Here is a 19,001-nt window from a genome sequence, read left to right on the forward strand (position 1 = left end):
TCTCTCTATCTCTCTGCCTTTCAAATAAATGAGTACAAATCTTAAAAAAAAAAATAATAATAAGGCAGGAAGTAGGAGACGGAGGGAACGTTAACAGTGCCACAAAGTCCCTGTGATACCGTTAATGGATTTCTGCCCTCTCCCATTCCCCAAAGGAAACAGCTATCCCTCCTGCTGACACTAAGTATCCATTTTCCCTGTTTTAAACTTTGACAAAATTGGAAGAATTCACCCTGTTTTTTGTTGTTGTTTTCCTCAGTGTTATGTTAGTGAAACTAGCCTGTATTTTTCATGGTATCTCATTTACTATTTTCATTGGTATGTAGGATTGTATATGTGCATGTATCACAGTTTTGTCCATTCTGCCATTTAAAAGGAATTGGGTATTTTCAGTGTCCTGATATTAGTATTGCAACTAATCAGCTTTTTGTGTTCTGTGCTAGTCATGTGTAGACATTTCTGCCGGGAGGTTAATTGCTGGGTCATAGAACTTTGTATTGAACTGCTTCACTAGATACTGCCAAATAGTTTTTTCAAATAGTTGAATAAATTTGCAGTTGCAATGTATAAACATACTAGTCACTCCATATCCTCACCAACACTTACCAGTATTGTGTCTTTAATGGTAGCCCTTCTGATGGATAGGCAATGTATCTTAACTGTGATTTTTCATTTCCCTGCCAACTAATGACACTGAGTACAACAGTGTGTGTGTATTGGCCATTTGAATATCCTTTTTCAGGAAGTGCCTGTTCAAATCATTCACCCATTTACCTATTGGCTTGGCAGTTTGACTTACTCTCCATTCTGATGAATAGGGGTTACTTAGGTATTTTGGGTACAAACCTTTTTTGTAGGTCATAGTAATTCTCACATTCTGTAACCTATCTCCTCATTCTTATCATGGTACCTTTTGAAGAATATGCTTAATTTTAATATGATAGAACTTAGTAGTACTTTCCTTGTGGTTAGTGGTTTCCGTGTCCTGTTTAACTTTCCCATACCATCATGAAGATGCCCCTCAATGTACTGTTCTAGAAATCTTATCGTTTTCCCTTTTACCTCTAGAGCTATGGTAAGGTTGCAGTTTATTTAAGGTATGGGGTGTATTTGGATTGGGTTGGGGGAAAATTAAGATTGGTTAATTGGTTTTCCATGAAGATATCCATTTGAGTCAATTCCATTTATTCAAACTCTCATTCTTGGGGCCCATCTGCACTGTGGCACAGTGGATTAAACCACTGTTTGTAACTTCAGCAACCCATATCAGATGCTGCTTCAGGTCCTGACTACTCCATTTCCAATCCAGCTTTCTGCTAATGAGCCAGGGAAGTGGTAGGAGATGGCCCAAGTGCTTGGGCCCCTGCCACTCTTGTGGGAGACCCGTATGGAGCTCCTAACTTTAACCTGGCCCAGGACAAAGTTGGGCCCGCTGTGGCTATTTTGAGAGTGAACCAGCAGATGGGAAATCTTTCTCTGTCTCTCCCTCTCTTTCTGTCACTTTGCCTTTTAAATACATATGTACATACATACATATATCTTTTTAAAAACTTGTTCTTTGCTTACTGCTCTGCCTGGTCATCCTATTCAAATCCTATACAGATCAAGTGTAAAACAGATGTGCACTTAGCTGTTGATACTGGCAGCATAAATATTTCAACTTTTTTTCTTGAAAATCTTGCTAACTATTCTTGTTCCTGTGCTCTTGCAAATATGTAGTTTTAGCAAAAATCTCGCTGGAATTTTCATTAAAATGTAATAGTGACTTAATTGATCATTTGGATGGAAGCTGACATCATGACAGTATCAAGTTTTCTGTCCTTGAATGAAATAGCATTTGTTTATTTTGATCTTCTCTGACTTCTGTCAGTAATGCTTTGTAGTTTTCTCTGTACACGTCTTACACATCATTTATTAGATTTATTCCTACATGTGTGTTCTCTTTGATACTGTTGAAATTTTTGGTTTTCATTTTTAGTTGCTCTTTAGATTTAAATATATTGAATATTTACTTCTGTTATTTACAATGCTAATAGTTTTTTTTAGTTTTTTTTTCAGATTTCCTACGTATACAGTTTTGTCATCTAATAATTACAGTTTTATTTTTTTCCTTCCCAATCCTTGTAATTGTTATTTTTTTTTTATTGTCTGGCTTGAATGCTCAGGGCACCACTGAATAGAATTGGGCATCTTTGCCTTCCCACCTTTGACCTTCCATTTATTCTTATTCTGTGAAATCCATCTTTGGAATTTCTCATTTTTGTTCTTTTTTTTTTACTTCTAGAATTATGATTTGATTCTTTTTCATAGATTCCATTATTCTAGTTAAAATTCTCCATATTCTCCTTTCTATTTCTGAACATATTATTCTGTTCTCTGAACATTCTAATTTCTCCAATATCTGAATCTCGTTCCTCATTGCCTTCTTTCGTTGTGGTTTGTTTGTTCTTTGTTTTTTGTTTTCGCGTCTGGTCTTTTGTTATCTCTCTCCATGTCCTTGGTAATTTTTCACTGAGTGATGACCATTGCTTATCAGGTAAAACAAAGTAACCCTGTAGATTCCACAGCACAGGGAGGGCCCTAAGGTAAGTACTGACTGTTTTACCCTGTCTTGGGTTGATTTCTGAAATGGTTTCTCTGTCTTTCTGACATTGGTTTATTTCTACGTTGGCCGTATTCTGTGTGCTGGCAAGTAGTGAACAACTGCCTCTCCGAGGAAAGGGTCCTGTCGTGCAGCGTTGCCAGTTCCCTTGATGCAAACAAGTGCGCTGTTGCCAGTTTCAAACCCCCAGTGCCACACCCCTGGACATAGAATTGGCTTGAGCTGCTACGAGCTGTGTCTAACATACCACCAGGTGTAGTTCTTCTGGGTCCCGACTGGAACTGTGAGGTGTTTCCCAAGGCCTTTTCTTCATGGCAGGTCTTCAGCTGCTTCCTGCTCATCCTACCTGGCGCTGGACAGTGCAGAGGGGTTCGGCATAGGTTTTCCATTCCTCTCTCTCTCTCATGCTTCTAAACTAAGAAGTAGCTTTTTATGTACATGTACATTATGTTTAGAATATCCTGTACATATATGTACATGCATACAAATACGTATTTTTAAAAAATATAAAACATCACACATATTGCTCTGCGAGTTACTCTTTTCCATTACATAAAATATTATAGACATCCCTCCCAGTCAGTACATAAATAGGCCCAACCCAGCTTTTCAGTAGCTAGATAATATTCCATGGTAAGGCTTAATATGTTTTATTCACCTATTCCCGTAGTCCAGCTTTCTCCTGTCACTTGAACTAGTGTCACAGTAAAAAGTTTTCTGTGTGCGTCCTGATTTGTTGGTGCCTTTATTGCTCTACGTAAGGTAAATTGGGATTTCTGGATAAAAGAGATGTATTTTTATGTGTTTGTTTTTGCTTTATTTGAAAAGTAAAGAGAAATATCTTTCATCTGCTAATTCATTCCCCATTTGCTTGTTACAGCAGAGACTGGAACTCAGCGGGGTCTCCCAAGTGATGACAGGGACCAAAGTACTTAACCCATCACCCGCTGTGTCCCGCAGTAGCAGAAAGCTAGGATCAGAAGTGGAGCTGAAACTTAAACCCAGGCACTCTGATATGGAATATGGACATCAAAGTGGTGTCTTAACACTGTGTCAAAGACCCAGCCCAAAGATGTATTCTAATGTTAATTCATCTATCTGCCTGGCAACTTTCCCCAAAACTTACTGTGATTTCTATGCTCTGATTCCCATTTGTTATCAGGTTAGATGGTATTGTCTCCTTTTTTTTTTTTTTTTTTTTATTTATTTGTTTGTTGGAAAGTTAGAGTTGCAGAGAGAGGAGTGAGAGAGGTAGGTCTTCCATCCACTGGTTCACTCCCCAGACAGCTGCAATGGCTGGGGCTGGACCAGGTTGAGGCCGGAGCCAGGAGCTTCTTCCAGGTCTCCTGAATGAGTAGCAGGGACCCAGGTACTTGGTCCATCCTCGGCTGCTTTTCCCAGGCTGTGAGCAGGGAGTTAGATCGGAAGTGGAGCAGCTGGGACTTGAGCTGGAGCCCGTATGGGATGCTGGCATTGTGGGCAGTTTTACCCACTGTGCCACAATGCCAGTTTAATTTTGCCAGTCTGGTGGGTGAACAATGCCATTTTGCTACCTAATCTATTTGTATGTTCATTGTTTCCAGCTATTCATTTTAAAATAAAATTTCCTCTTTAGTGAGTGTCCTAACCATATTGTTTACTCATTTAATCAAGTTATTCACTTTTTTTTTCTACCAGTTTATTTGAGTTCTTTAACAGAGAAAGGAACCATTGTGAGTTGCAAAAAACCTATTTTAAAATTGCGCTGAGGCCGCTGCTGTGGCCTAGTAGGTAGAGCCTCTGCCTGCAGTGCCGGTATCCCATATGGGGCTGAGCTCTCTTCCATGGGCTTCTCTTCTCTCTGATCTTGGTCCCTCAGGTCCTCACTGCGTTAGTGGCTTTCAGAGATTCCAATAGTGCATATTACACATTTTACTCAACTGTTCTAGCTGTTCGTGGCGGAGCATTGGTCTGCTGCAAGCTGGAGTCCCATCACCAGAGCAGAACCCACTGCATAACATCAGTCCCAAGTGCTTTTCCTGTCTGGTCTGTTCTCAGGCAGCCTCTCAGATCTTTCTCACATTTTTAGTCCATAGCCGTCCATTCCTCATATAGCAGCATCTATTTTTAACATAAGACTTTATTTTTTTTTTTTTTTAGAAAAAGCAGTTTAGGTTCACAGCAAAACTGAGCAGGAAGTCTGTAGAGTTGGGCTATATACCCTGCCCCCACCATGCACAGCCTCCCTGATCATCAGCGTCCCCAACCAGCGTGCACGGTTCCCAGGGTACAGTCAACAAACCTACATTGACGCATCATTTTTGCCCACAGTTCATTGTTAACATTTAGAGTTCACTATTGGTTTTATAAATTCTATGAACTTTGAGAAATGTGTAATGACATATTTATATATGTCATTATAATATGGTGAGAATAGTTATATATATATGTTATAAGTTCTATGAGCTTTGAGAAATGTGTAATGATATATTTATATATATCATTATAATATTGTGAGAATACTTTGATTGCTCTCAAAGTTGTCTTCTGCCAGTTCATGCCTTCCTTCCCCCAACCCTGGCAGCCGCTGATCTTATCACTGTCTCCATAGTTTCGCCTTTTCCTCAGTATCATGTGTTTGGATCCGTACAGTATATGGCCTTTGCAGATTGGCTTCCTTCACTTAGGGATATGCATTTAAGATTCCTCCATGTCTTTTCACAGCTTCATAGCTCATTTCATTTTCACACTGAATATTATTCAGTGCTGAATAATATCTAGACATGCCACAGTTTATTCACCTACTAAAGGACATCGTGGTGCCTCCAAGTTTTGGCAGTTATGAACGAAACTACTATAAACATCCAGGCAGAGTTTTTTGGGTGGACATAAGTTTTCAGCTCATTTGGGCATCCATCAAGGAGTGTAATTACTGGGTTGTATGTAAGGTTGTATGTAGTTTTGTAAGAAACCACCCACTGTCTTCCAAAGTGGATGTCCTGCTTCATGTACAGGGATTGTACACATTTGCTGCCCAGCAGCAGCAAGCAAGAGTTCTTGTTGCTCCACGTGCTCATCAGCATTTGGTGTTTTCACTTGGATTTCAGCTGCTGTCATAGAAGGAAGGGTGGTGGCATCTCATTGTGGTTTAAATTCGCAAACCACTGATGATAGGTGGTACTGAGCATCTTTTTTTTTTTTTTGGACAGGCAGAGTGGACAGTGAGAGAGACAGAGAGAAAGGTCTTCCTTTAGCTGTTGGTTCACCCTCCAATGGCCACCGCGGCCTGTGCACCACGCTGATCCGATGGCAGGAGCCAGGTACTTCTCCTGGTCTCCCATGGGGTGCAGGGCCCAAGCACTTGGGCCATCCTCCACTGCACTCCCTGGCCACAGCAGAGAGCTGGCCTGGAAGAGGGGCAACCAGGACAGAATCTGGTGCCCCGACCGGGACTAGAACCCGGTGTGCCGGCGCCACAAGGCGGAGGATTAGCTTAGTGAGTGAGCCTCGGTGCGGCCCTGAGCATCTTTTCACATGCTTATTGGCCCCTGTGTGATTCCTTTGGTGGAATGCCTGTTCAGCTCTTTCACCCATTTTTACATCATGCTGTTCGTTTTCTTTCTGTTGAGTTTTGAGAGTGCTTTGTATATTTTGGATAACAGTATTTTATCATATTTATATTTTGCACATGTTTTCTCCCATTCTCTGGCTTGTTTTCTTATTCTCTTAAAGTGTTTGGTAATGTCTCAATTGTAGAAGTTACCAACTTTCCATGGTACATTAATATAAAATAGTAAACTTACGATCAGGATTGTTCTAGGCTGGCATGTGAAGTTGTTTTATTTCATCATTCTCAGTTCCACTCTTCTGTTCTCCAAAGCCAGTATTTGGGGGTTTCTCCATCAATATTCTCCCCTCACTCAGCCTCTTCATAATAGTTTTCTGGGGCTGCTGTAATAAAGTACCACAAACCGGGAGTTTGTGAAGAACAGACCCGAACTTTCTTCCAGTACTGGAGGTTAAAACTACAAAGGCAGACACCTGCCCTCATTTGAACCACAGAAGGGAATTTTTCCTTGCCTTTCCTCGCTTCTGGTGTTTTCCTGGCAACCTTTGGTGTTCCTTGACTTACAATCTATGTAATTCAGTCTCTCCTGTCCTTGTCACAAGGTGGCCCATGCATCCTTCTCTTCATGTGACTGTCCTTCTCTAAGGACCGCCGGTCATACTTGGATTAGGGGTGCAGCCTACAACCTTGTCTCCATGTAAGGTTGTATTCTGAGGTACTGGCAATTAGGACTTCATAACTTTTTTGAACAGATACAGTTCAATCCAAAACACTCCTTTACATTTCTGCAGTTATGCTATAGATAAAATTGTCCCTTGGAAGTTTCCTCTTTGTACAATTCCAAAGTTTAAATAAAAAGAATTAAGAATTAATGATGGGTGGGCATTTGGCACTGCAGTTAAGATGTTGCTTGGGACACTCTCCTCCACATAAAAGAGAGCCTGGGTTCAAGTCAAAGCTCTTCATCTAACCCAGTGATCCACTAATGAACCTGGAAGGCAAGTGCTGATAGTCTAGTATGGGCCTCTGCCACCTACATGGGAGAGCCAGATGGAGTTCCTGCACCCACATGGGAGACATGGAAGAAGCTCCTGGCTCTTGGCTATTGTGGCCGTTTGGGGAGTGAACCAGTGCATGGAAGACCTCTCTCTCTCTCTCTCTCTCTCTCTCTCTCTCTGCTTCTCTGCAGCTTTGCCATTCAAATAAATAAATAAATCTTTAAAAAAGAAGACACTGCTCACATACCAAGTATTCACTTAAGTATAATATAATCACAAAATGGATATCAATTCTTTTTTGTTTTCTATTTCTTTGCAAAAAATAACAGTAAAAGTAGAATCTAACTTATTGGATGAAGAGCACAATGCTATCTGCTTTCAAAGAAAGACCTTTATTCTGGCTTTAGAATGCCTCTTAATGAAGATAATGTTTTCTTAGATATATTTTAATTCTGATCAAAACAAGTTTCAAAGTATGCCCTTCACTCATACATAACAGAACTGATTTCAGTATATATTTTTCTCTTCACAACTACTTTTACACAAGTACTAGCATTAGTAGAAATAAAGTTCAATGTCTTGGTGTATTATAGTGTAACTGAAGAATTAACTAAGTTATATGTACTTTCTTAAAAGATTTATTTATTTATTTGAAAGAGTTAGAGAGAGAGAGAGAGCGCGCGCGCGAGAGAGCGCTTCTGTCTGCTGGTTTACTCCCCAGTTGGCTGCAACAGCCAGATCTGTGCCGTTCCAAAGCCAGGAGCCAGGAGCTTCCTCCAGAAGCTTCCCACACAGGTGCGGGGGCTCAAGGACTTGGGCCATCTTCCCCTGCTTTCCTAGGTCATAGCAGAGAGCTGGATTGGAAGTGGAGCAGCTGAGACTCGAACTGGCGCCCATATGGGATGCCAGCCCCAATGTGTACTTTTTAATCATTTAAAACACCTGCATGGATAGATTACTGTTCAGTTGAAATTTTGCATTTGTTCAGGGACAGAAAATGAATTCCTTGTGAATCCTTTATTGCCTGCTGAAAAAAAGAATTCACCCTCTTAAACATATGAAAATAAATCAAGCAGTACTTTTTTAGGAACAGGATAAACGTAAAAATTTTTTCTTGGTTTTTGAAGATGAATAACGTGTAAGAAATTTAATAGTGAAATCACCTAAGCCAAGTGAAAGTGAGTTTAGACTTTCACATGAAAGGTCAAATTTGCATGTTTATATTTTTATCCCATTAAGTCTTCTTTAATTAACCTTCATTCATCTTAAGTGATTATAATAGTATTTTAACAATGTGGTTGAGATTCTTAGTCTACCTAGAAAAGGTCACTTAAGTTTAAAACATCTTTGATCCTCAGATATAGATTCCAGACTTTGCTTTTAAGAAGATCTCGGTGAAGCATAATGAAGTCACTATGAAATCTTTGTTTTTAGAGGCTGTAACTCGGTGAAACGTCTGCAGGTGACAGCGATGGCTGTGGGGTTGTTCATTATCAGTGTGCAGAATTAAGTGATGATAGTAAATCTACCTGCTCACTCATCTTAACTTTTTTTTTAAGATTTTTATTTGAGAAACAGAGTTACAGACAGAGAGAGGAGCTACAGAAAGAAAGATCTTCCATCTGATGGTTCCCTCTTCAAATAGCTGCAATGGCTGGAGCTGGGCCTGTCCGAAGCCAGGAGCCAGGAGCCAGGAGCTTCTTCCTGGTCTCCTACATGGGTGCAGGGGCCCAAGCACTTAGCGTGCTGGGCCTGTCCGAAGCCAGGAGCCAGGAGCTTCTTCCTGGTCTCCTACACAGGTGCAGGGGCCCAAGCACTTAGCCCATCTTCTTCCACTGCTTTTCCAGGCCATAGCAGAGAGCTGGATCGGAAGAGGAGGGGCTGGGACTCCAACCGGTGCCCATATTGGATGCCAGTGTCACAGGCAGAGGCTTAGCCTACTATGCCACAGCGCCAGCCCCTGGATCTTAACATCTTGGAACAAGGCAGTAAAGACAGTGTCTTCAGCTGTGTGTCAGCATAAGGCAATCATTGTTCAGTTCCCTGCTGCTTCTGGAATGTCTGCCCTAGGACGGCAGGGTCACAGGGGATGTTTCCTGCCGCCAGGCTGAGCAGTGTGAGTGTTCCCATGATGGCTAGAATACATTGTTGGGGTCCCTAGAGACAGCTTTGCCACAGTTGGCCATGGTAGATTTTCCTGTGAAGGAGTAACGTTTTCTTGTGATTGTTCAAAGCGAGAGGTAAAGGTGAATACTTGGAATAGCTGTCAATAAGGAATGTTCTTAAATCATATACGGAAACCTATCCAGTGACATAAAATGCCTCATCCAAACTAGCTACTTAGAAGTCCAGGATATTTCTTTGATTTGAAAATAAAGCAGAAGCCGTCATTATGGTGTAATGGGTTAAGCTACCACTTGCAGTGCCAGCATCCCACATGGGTGCTGGTTTGATCCCAGCTGCTCCACTTGCAATCCAGCTCCCTGCTAATGCACCTAGGAAATCAGCAGAGGATGTCTCCAGTGCTTGGGTCCCTGCACCTACTTGGGAGATCCTGATGAAGCTCCTGGCCCCTGGATGGAATTTCAGTCTTCTGGTTTCAGCCTGGTCCAGCCCTAGCTATTGAGATTGTTTTGGGCAGTAAACTAGTGGATGGAAGATCTCTCTCCCTCTCTCTCTGTCTCTCTGTCTCTCTGTCTCAACTCTGCCTTTTAAATAAGTAACATAAATCTTTTTTTAAATGAAAGAAGAAAAGCTAGCATATGAAAGAGCAATGTCACTTCTCTAAATTTTTTTCTGAATATGATCTTAAAGTTTAACAATTAAGTATTTTAGAGAAATCTAGTCGCTTTAATGAGAGCAATCCTGATGCTTTTAGCTTTCTTGATAATATATAATTATTTAAAATCTTAGATTGCCAAATTAAATTTTTTCTTTGAGAAACAGGTAAAAAAATTTTTTCAAAGATTTATTTTATGTATTTGAAATTAAGAGAGAATGAGAGAGAGACAGACAGAGAGAGACAGAGACAGAGACGGAGAGACGAAGAGATCTTTCATCCCCTGGTGGACTCTCCGAATGGCTGTAACAGCCAGGGCTGGGCCAGGCTGAAACCAGAAGACTGAAATTCCATCTGTGTCTCCCACATGGGTGCAGGGGCCCAAGTACTTGGGCCAGGTGCATAAGCAGGGAGCTGTATTGGAAGCAGGACATCTGGGACTCCAACCAGCACTCCTCTGAGATGCTGGCTTGCAGGTGGTGGCTTAACCTGCTGTGCCATGGTGCCAGCTCCAGTGAAAAAAAATTTTTAAGAGTTTTTTATGCTGTAGATTTTTACATGCATTTTATTCTTTTTTTAAGATTTATTTATTTATTTGAAAGTCAGAGTTACACAGAGAGAAGAGGGCAGGGGGGAGGTGGTTGGCTTCTCCATCCGATGGTTCACTCCCCAGTCAGCAGCAATGGCCGGAGCTGTGCCAATCTGAAGCTTCCTCCCGGTCTCCCACATAGGTGCCAATCCGAAGCCAGCAGCCAGGAGCTTCTTCCAGGACTTGCATGCAGATTCAGGGGTCCAAGGACTTGGGCCATCTTCTACTGCTTTCCCAGGCCATAGCAGAGAGCTGGATCGAAAGTGGAGCAGCTAGGACTCAAACCAGCACCCACATGGGATGCTGGTACTGCAAGCAGCTGCTTTACCCACTATACCACAGTGCCGGCCCTAGCCCAAGTTTTCTAAATCATCATCTTCTGCCTCCCAGACAATTTAGCAGGAAGCTGGATCAGAAACAGAGTAGCCAAGACTCAAAACTGCACTTGATATGGGATGGCAGCTTCACAGATGGCAGCTTAACCCACTGCTGAACAACACCAGTCCTTGTGCGGTGTTTTGATATAAGAGCGTTGTCTGACTTTCTGAGGCAGCTTCATTAACTGCCCTTTCTGCTGTTTATGCTACCCAGACTCATAGATCAAATGTTGGTAGGCCAGCATGTTTTACATGGACCCTTGGATATTGTCTAAAATTAGGGGCAATACAAGTTGTTTCTGGCTTTTGTTCCAGCTGGTACTATTGAGGCTCTGGGTCCTAAGGGTCACAAGATTGCTCCCTGGTGGAGGCCTGTGCCTCTTCCACTCTGAAGCAGAAATGCCAGCCTATGTAGACTGCTTCCCCGTCCACTCTCCATCCCTTCCCCAACGGAATCCTGTCTCTTCTGGAGCCTGTTTACAAGATTGGCTTTTCCTTTGTAGCCTCTTTATCTTTCTTTGTGTCTTTGTTGTTGTAAGCACCAGATGATAAACTTATCAATTGTGTGGAAATGTGTGTGTGTGTCCGAGACAGAAGAGAGCGAATGAGCACACAGATTTGTGAACATTTGAGGAAGCTGCAGGTCTCATTGGATCATTCTTTTTTAAAATCCTTTCTAAATGGAGCACTTTCCCTTTATCCATTTATCTACTCTCACACTAAAAACAAACAAACAGAAAACCACAGGAGGCAAGGAAGGTGCAAATGCTTGGAACTTTGAGAAACATGTCAATAGCAAAGATTGTTACGCTCCCTGTGTAGAGGGAAGTTCGCCAGTGATGATCACACACCTTGTCTTGGCCTTGCCAGTATCACCACGCCCTTTGGTTGTCTTCCGTCTTGAACATGAAATGTCAGAAAATGCGGCAAATGCGATTAATCTGGAGTAAATTGAAGCAAGTGTCGGGTCAGTGTCTTATGAAAGGAAGGAGGTACTCTTTCCAAGAAGGAAGTGCCCCGGAGGGCATTCACCCTGGGGTGCTTGGCTGTGGGCTGGTGTCGCACCTCACCTCCCCATTCATTTCCGCCGCCACAGTCCTGAGTCCTCCCTGTGGGAACCATCCTTTCCTAACCTCACTTTTTCCCCTGTGTACCCTTGTTGCTCTCCAAACTTTCCACCCTCTGATCCTGAGCTCTTGCAGACCTGCCCCAGGGCAGCACCCAAGTCTGCCCAATTCTGACCTGCCCCTGAGGAACGGAATCTCATTGTAATGGCCTTGATAACAGCCCCATGACAGGTGTAGGCTAACTTCAGGAAGGACCAGGTTTCTGTGGGGAATTGATTTTTGTTCAGGATGGTAAAGTAAGAAAAGTCACACAAACTGTTGTTGATACTAGAAGCCCTTCCTGTGTGGACTCTTCGGTTAATTATAAGCCACTGCAGGAAGAAATCAGGAATGTCTGAACTTGGGTATTTGCGATTGGTTTGGGGAAAGTCAGTATTCCAAGTTTTCTAAAATAACTCGACCCTAGGATAGTGAAGAATCAGATCTGCTCTGAGAGCCCTGACTCAAATGATCTCAGTCTGTAGTGAGCTGATAGAGAATTATTTTAAATGCCAGTGGAAAAAAATAACTGTAGACGAAATACACTCAATTTGCTTAATTTTTTGCTTTCCTTTTGGCATTTATTTTTATTCTCCTTCTTTTGCAAAGTTGTAGTTACCCAAGGAATAAGAAAATACGTGATTCTAACTTTGGCTCTCAGATGCTGAGTTGTGGTAGATATCAGGGTACAGAAAGACTGGATGAATTTATATTAGGTAAAGAGAATATAAATTCTATCCTTTGAAAAGTCATCTTTATTATATTTCAGTCTAACTTTTTTACATGCCTTGTTTCATACAAGTTTCAGAAAAATTGCAAGGATCTATGTAATTCTTTTATGCCTTTGATATGAACTTGATTTATTAAAATTGTAATATTTGACTTGAACTCATTTTTATTACCCTAATAACAACTTTAGAAGTGAGTAGAAGCTTTGGAGTAACTTCTAAAGAGAAAGAACCCGATACTGACATATCTTATTTTTTATCTCATTTTCTTTTCTGTAATAAATGTGCCTCATTAATAACTCCATATTTATAACCTCCTGGGGACTTAAACATAGTTCTCTGTGCTAGAGCTAACGTTAAGTGTGTGTTCGGGTCAACAGGGTATATTTGGTAATCTAACATGAAACCCCTTTCTAACACTTACCCCTTGTTACCATGGTTCTTTTTATCACTAAGAAAAACTAATCAAATATGAGCAGGTAAGCTTTCAAATGGATGAAAGTGTACTCATAATTGTATTCTTTCTGAGATCTGACGATCTGAGATGAATGTTCTGATCCTTTATTTTGGCTACTCACAATTAGTCTGGCTTCAGACAAGTGCTGTGCAAGATAAGAAGTTACAAGACCAGGGGAAAAGCTTCCATTGGGTGAATGTTGCCTATTCAAACGTAGTCTTGATTTTCAGGGTTTTTGTCTCTTGCTCTTCTTTCAACAGTGCTTTCAGAAAAGTTAGGTAAACTTGCCCCAGAGTCCAGAACCAGGTGAAAAACTCGGGACATAGGCTCCTTTCTGTCTTACTGTTCCTTGCTCTTACACACAGTAAAGCAACATTCACCCCTGAAATTCAGAATAATAATTTTAGACTTAGAGAACAGTTACAGAATAGTACAGAAACCTGAGACATATCCTTATACTGAGATCTGTCATTTTTTAACATTTTGCTACATTTGATTTTCTCCCCAGCCCGACTTCTTCCCTGGAGAGGGAGAGAGGCAGACACACAGATCTAATCCCCGGTATTCTCCCGATAGCAACTCCAGGATAGTTTGAAGACCTCATGCCCGTTTGCCCTTTCATATTTACTTTGCATTTCCAAAGAATGGGTCTCTTAGGTAACCATGATATTATTATCAAATCCAGGAAATTTAACATCGATACAGTGTTTTAATCTGCAGTTCATCTTCCAAGTATATCATGAGTCTCAACATTGTCCCTAGCATTTTCTTCCATAGGACTAAGTCCAGATCATGTCTAGTATTCAGTTATAAAATTGTTGAGTGGAGTTGCTTTTAATCTAGACTGTTCCTACACTTTTCCTTGTTTCATGATATTGACATTTTAAGAATACTGGCCCATAATTTTATAGAATGTTGTATAATTTGGGTTTAGTTTTCCTCACAACTTAGATTCCTCCCAATTGTATGTTTTGCCCACATAACTGAATTAAAATGATGTTATAGCCTTCTCAGGAGAACACAGCTGGAGGTATTTGATACCCTTTTGCTCCCTATTGGTAATGTTATCACCTAGTTTCTCTACTGCATAGTTAACAATTTGGGGTCAGAAGAATTTAAATAGGATCTTAGAAGAAGAGAAAAAGGAAGACTTTGAACACTCAAAAATCTCAGTGGTTGAGTTCATGTTTTCAATTGTTATTTTTTTTTTAAGATTTACTACAGAGAGAGAGAAAATGAGGGGGGAGGGAGAGACAGGGGAAAAGGAGGAGAGATCTTCCATCTGCTGGTTCACTCCCCCAAGTGGCCACAACAGCCAGGGGTGGGTCAGGCAGAGGCCAGGAGCCTTGAATTCCATTCTGGTCTCTCATGTGTTGGACCATCTGCTGCTGCTTTCTCAGGCACATTAGCGGGGACCTGGATCAGAAACAGAGCAGCCAAGACTTGAACTAGCCCTCCAGTATGTGATGTCAGCATCACAGGTGGCAGCTTAACCCGCGGTGTCACAATATCTGCCCCCATGTTTTTCTTTTATTTTTTTAAAGTTTTTTTTTTATTTACTTGAAAGTCAGAGTTACACAGAGGGAAGGAGTGGCAGAGAGAGAGAGAGAGAGAGAGATCTTCCATCCGCTGGCCCCACCCCATGTTTTTCATTTTCTGATGTCTTGAACTGCCACATTTTATAGCCTAAAAGGTTTTTTATTTCTTAATTTTTAACCTATTCTAAATCTTAGCATTTTTTCTAAAAGTTTTTCATTCTTAGACTGTGTGTGTGTGTGTGTGTGTGGTTTTCTTTTTTAAAGATTTATTTATTTATTTGAAAGGCAGAGTTACAGAGAGGTCTTCCATCTTCTGGTTTACTCCCCATTTGTCCGCAACAGACAGAGCTGCATCAATCCAAAGCCAGAAGCCAGGAGCCAGGAGCTTCCTCTGGGTCTCTCACATGGGTCCAGGGGCCCAAGGACTTGGGCCATTTTCTAATGCTTTCCCAGGCCATAGCAGAGGGCTGAATAGCACCCATTTGGGATGCCAGCACTGCAGGCAGCGGCTTTATCCAAAACGCCGCAGCGCTGGCCCCATGTGTGTATTTCTTAAACACAATGGTATACGTTGGCTATGCAATGACTGAGAGGGAAACTAAAGTTGGAAAGGCAAGAGTTATTTTCAATGAAGTGCTCATTCATTTCCTAGGCAGGTGATACCTGTACGTATACCTCCATCTTCGAAAATTGCATTTCAAAGACATGTATGAGTTAAGAGAAAAAGAGGTAAATTCATGAATGCTGAATCTTTGTTTTTAATTTTATTTAAGGTATACAAATTTCATATATTTCATATATACAGGTTTAGATGAATGCTAAATCTTTAACTTCTGGAGGGAATTCCCAAGTCATGAGCAAACTGTTCCTCCTGTGATAGTGACTCACTGATTCCATGTGGATGTGACTTAGTGTCAGAGGCAAACCGCTGGAGTCAAAAATACTCCCATGTATCTTACATCTCTTTATTCAACCTGTGTTAGCTGATGAATCGCAAATTTTCCTCTCAAGCTACTCTCTGGCTGCTTTGCACTTGTGACTTAAGGACAAACAGGTATGAAGAGGAGGAGGAACAATGCCCCAGTCACCTCCATCACTTCTGGAATCAAGCACAAACATATATGGTTCCACTCTCCTGATGCCCTTTGCTGATGGAGACTGGTCTGATGGGTGACTGACTCATGTACAGCCTCTGGAACAAAGGATGCTGTCAGAGCATCCATGAGGGGCAGGCACAGTGGTGCAGCAGCTGGAGCTGCCACACCTGCATCCCTTATTAAGTGCCTGGTTTGAATCCCAGCTATTCAGAGGCAACAGGTGATGACTCAAGTACTTGGGTCCTTGCCACCCCCATGAGTAAGGTGGATGAAACTCCAGGCTCCTGGCTCTGCCCTGGTTCAGCCCTGGCTGTTTTGGGCATTTGGGAATGAACCAACAGACACAACAACTCTCTCTAACTCACTCTCTCTCTCACACACACACACACACACACACACTCTCTCTCTCTCTCTCTCTGCCATTGGAATAAAAGAACATTAAAAAGAAAGGTAGAGGACTGGCACTGTGGCATAGCATGTGTTAAGCTGCTGCTTGGGACATCTGTGTTCCATGTGGGAGTGCCAGGTTTGAGTTCTGGCTACTCCATGCTTCTAATCCAGCTTCCTTCTAATGTGCCTGGGAGGCACTGGATGGTGGCCCAAGTATTTGAGTTCCTACTACCCATGTGAGAAGCCTGGATGTAGTTCCTGGCTTCTGTCTTCTGCCTGGCCTATCTCCAGCTGTTTGGGGCATTTGGGGAGTGAACCAGCAAATGGAAAATCAACTAATCTCTCTTTCTCTAGGTGTGTGTATGTGTGTGTGTATGACTTTGCCTTTCAAATAAGGTAAATCTTTTTTAAAAAGTATACCTGAGATAATTTCTAACCTTATCCCAAATTCAGTTTCATTTGTCTATGGGCTCCTTATGTTATATTATCACTCACTTTGTTCTTTATATTAAGTATTTTGAGAAGATACCCATGGATTCCATATGTGTTTGTATAAAATAGGGGACTATCTTTTTTGTTAAGTGTACTTCTGATGCTTCAAGGAGTAACTCTGTTTTCTGGTTTGAAGGAAAGATAAAGACAGATCTAATTTCATTCTCTCCCAAATCCTGGCAAAGCTATAGCATAGAGTTGGTGGTTTTTTCTTTTTTTTTTTTATGAAAGATACAATTAACCTTCATGTATAAAGACAAGCAACAACAATGACTTTGTGATAGCTGGAAAGCATACAGACAGTTGGCAACTAACACCACCAACCTTGAAAATCCAGATACCAACCTGATGTTGATTCATGGGCGCTGCTTCCATGGATTCAGCCAGTTGCAGATCAAAAATATTTGTCTCAGCTGAACATGTACACTTGTTTTTCTTTGTTATTCTTCCCATAATAAGTACAAAACTATTTACATGACATTTAGATTTTATTATTAATAGTGTAGAGATGATTTAATGGATACAGGAGGATCATGTGGGTTATATGCAAATACTGTCCCATGCTAGATAAGGACTTGAGCATTCACAGGGTTTGGGGATCCACACGGTTCTGGAACCAATCAGCCTTGAATAATGAGGGACAGCTGTGTACCAGAGAATCCTCAAATGGTGGAAGAATTGGCTGGCACTTCTGAAAGAAAACGAGGCAGGAAGAGAGGTACTAAAACAAGAAAGACTGTTTGGAAGCTATTTAAGAAGCAGTCAGATTCTTTCAGTCTGTCCCCAACTCAGGCTTCCAGGTGGCATCCCCCACTCACCCCCACAGAATACTGGACGCTTGTTCTTTGCAGAAAAAAATAGAATATAGACTGGAAGACCCTGGGTACAGCTGAGGGCCAGGGAGGTTGGGTCAGCATATATGGATATCAAATGTCCATTTTGTTTATTTAGCAGATAGGATACTAGTGGTCATACATGCCTGATAAGAGTTTAGAAAAGTGACTTTGGGACACCTGGTGAGTCCAATACCTAAAGATGTGGACTATCAGAGTTTCCAAATTAAACAGTCCAGCCATGCCATCCTTTAACCTCACGGTGACAGGTACAGCCAAAGGCTCAGAACTTGTAGCCAGCCCTTTAGTCCCTTACTCTTACCCCTTAGCAGCAGTCAAGAATTACCAGGCACTAGAGAAAAGGCACTCGCTGACATGACTCATAGGACCAAGGCAAGCAGCTAAGGGTGGGCTGAGAAAGAGATAGAAACAGGGCTAAGCAGGGAGAAGAAAACAAGCAAAAGCTATCATTGATATTCTCAGACAAATGAGACCAGATACTGTATTCATTAAACAGTATTGAAGCATCATGAAAAAAAGAATGATTTAGATTACAAAACAAAATTCTTAGAAATGAAAAAACATGGTAAACAAAAAGGAAAAATTGAATAGCACTGGGAGATAGAGGAGATCTCTGGAATGTAGAGGAGCTCTCTGGATAGAAAATAGTAGAAACAGTAGGAAATTAAAGACGAATCATGAGGGAGTTCAACATGTAAATAACTGGAATTCCAAAAATTAGTGAGGAGAAAGGAAAAAAGTACCAGTGAAATAATCCAAGGACATTGCCAGGGATGCAAGGTCATGAATTAAATGGATTAAGAATAGATCTAAGCCAGCGCCGTGGCTCACTAGGCTAATTCTCTGCCTGCGGCACCAGCACCCCGGGTTCTAGTCCTGGTTGGGGCACTGGATTCTGTCCCGGTTGCCCCTCTTCCAGGCCAGCTCTCTGCTGTGGCCTGGGAGTGCAGTGGAGGATGGCCCAAGTCCTTGGGTCCTGCACCCCATAGGAGACCAGGAGAAGCACCTGGCTCCTGGCTTCGGATCAGCACGGTGCGCCGGCCGCGGTGGCCATTGGAGGGTGAACCAACGGCTAAAGGAAGACCTTTCTCTCTGTCTCTCTCTCTCACTGTCCACTCTGCCTGTCCAAAAAAAAAAAAAAAAGAATAGCTCTAACGTCAGGATAGGCGAGAACCAGGGCACATTCAAGGATCAGGAAACAGAACACCTTCACACTTCTTAACAGCACCCAGAGAGCAAATGAGTGATGTTTTCTCTATTTGAAATTTTATACCACACCAAAGCAGCCATCAGCTTGCAGGGTGCCCCTTCCCAGGAAGTTTTCAGAGAATGCTGGAGCATCATCAGCACGAGAGTACAGTGAGAATGAAGATGTGGTATGAAAGGATGAGAAGAGTCAGCACAGGTAGGTGGCGGGCAGAATCTGCAAGGTGATGGTGGAGGAGGC

At 41.8% G+C, this 19,001-nt stretch overlaps 1 protein-coding gene across 7 annotated transcripts in view; it reads left to right on the forward strand.

Moving 5' to 3' along the window:
• Positions 1–19,001, forward strand: part of CDKAL1 (CDKAL1 threonylcarbamoyladenosine tRNA methylthiotransferase) — a 731,906-nt gene that overhangs the window by 546,913 nt on the left and 165,992 nt on the right. The gene's annotated exons all lie outside the window — the stretch shown is intronic.

This window comes from Oryctolagus cuniculus, chromosome 5 (genome assembly GCF_051225735.1).
Source record: "Oryctolagus cuniculus isolate XC-2025 breed Fujian yellow rabbit chromosome 5, ASM5122573v1, whole genome shotgun sequence".
Lineage (NCBI taxonomy): Eukaryota > Metazoa > Chordata > Mammalia > Lagomorpha > Leporidae > Oryctolagus > Oryctolagus cuniculus.